Raw genomic sequence first — 1,628 nt, 5'->3', positions numbered from 1 at the left:
GCTTGGCTCCGGGTGCCCAGGGGATGGGGGGGCCCGGGCCAGCGAGCGGAGATGTCTGCGCTGGGGCGCGGGCACCGCGATGTAGACTTCAGTTTCCCCGACTGTACAATGGGAGGAAGGCGGGGGCCAAGGGCTCCGCGGGGGAGAGGAGAGAAGCTGGGAGCGGAGGGCGTGTCCCCACCCCCTTTTCTCTGTACCGCAGCTGACCCCCGGGGGACGGCTCCTTTCCCCCATTTCAGGAGGCCCCGAGCCTGCTTCCACCCGCGGGACCTGTGCCCCTTTTCTGCGGGGATTCCAGACTGCTCCCCTCCCCCTGCACCCGCTGTTAGATCCTCCATGTCACTGCCAAGCCCAGCAGGGCTGCCCCGTGTGTCCGGCCCAGGGCCCGCGATGGACGGTTCTTGGGCGCACAGCGGGCCGGGCAGGTGGGGTGCTGTCGGGGGCTCCTCCTCCTGGGGTGGGCTGGAGAGGCTCTGCCCCTGGGGCCGGGCCCCATCCTGAGGTGTCCGCTCCTCCTCGCTCCGCCAGCGTCTTCTGGAGGTCCCCGGGCTCTCCCAGGTCCCGGATGTCACTTGGGCCGCTGGCCCGTCCCCTTAGAGCAGACCGTGTTCTGGGCTGACACGGTCTCCCTCTCCAGTGCTTCAGGAAAGCGGAGGACTGCCCACACACGGCCGGTGGGAGACAAGACTTTGGCCAGGTGAGTCTGTGTGGGCTTGCGCATTTCCTTTCTCCCGGGGTCCTGGGACGTGCAGGCCCCCAGCCAGCCCCCGCCCCAGTCTGCTCCCTAGGAGCCCACAGCTCGCGAGGGCCGTGGGCGGCTTCAGGAGCAGCCGGGATTGAGAGGCCCGGACATCCAGACATTCTGGTCTGGATCCCTCACTGGGCTTCCTGCCCCGGCCAACCTGCCTTCTCATCCTGTGAAACGTGGGATGGTGCGTGCTGGGTTCATGTTCGGGGCTGTGTATGTTGGGTGGTGCAGGGGGGCAGACTGGGGCCTGTGCTTGAGCTGGGAAACCCCGGAGAGAAGCTGTTAGGCTTGCAGGGCTAGGGGGCCATCACAAGAGACCGCTGTCAGCAGAGGGCCAAGTGACTAGCGCCGGGTGGGGAGCAGGCGCTTGGCTCCCGGGCATCGTACCCTGCAAACTGCGGGGCCCTGGGGTGGCCTTGGGCGGCGTCCACCGTGCAGGGCCGTGGCCCCGGGGGCTCGCAGCGCTGATGTGAAAGCTGCGAGAAGCTCTCGTTCCACCTAACCTGCCTGACTCCCAAGCCCCCTGCCTCTGTGAGCTGGGACTGGTCTTGTGGGCTCTGCCTGTCTGCTGAAATCTGTGCACCCGTGAGAGTCCAGGGCAGCAGGGCCAGAGAGCAGGCGAGGGCTTGAAGGCTGGCTTGAAAAGACATTCTGGGCGGTGTGTGTGTCCGGCGGCCCCGAGGAGACCGCGGGCCTCAGGTGCTGAGCTTCTGAAGGATGAGCTCCAGCCCTCAGGCCTGGGGAGTGTGGGCGGCCACAGGAGGGTTTGCCCTGGAAGCGGAGGGACGGCAGGAGCTTGGAGCTGCAATGCGGGGAGACACCCTGCCGGGAGACCCGTCGCCTCCCAGGCGGGGCTGGGAGGAGGCCGGGTCCCCCCATC

The sequence above is a fragment of the Bison bison genome, unplaced genomic scaffold (assembly GCF_000754665.1).
Source record: "Bison bison bison isolate TAMUID 2011002044 unplaced genomic scaffold, Bison_UMD1.0 scf7180017847022, whole genome shotgun sequence".
In the NCBI taxonomy this organism is placed as follows: domain Eukaryota; kingdom Metazoa; phylum Chordata; class Mammalia; order Artiodactyla; family Bovidae; genus Bison; species Bison bison.
This window is presented reverse-complemented; position numbering follows the sequence as displayed.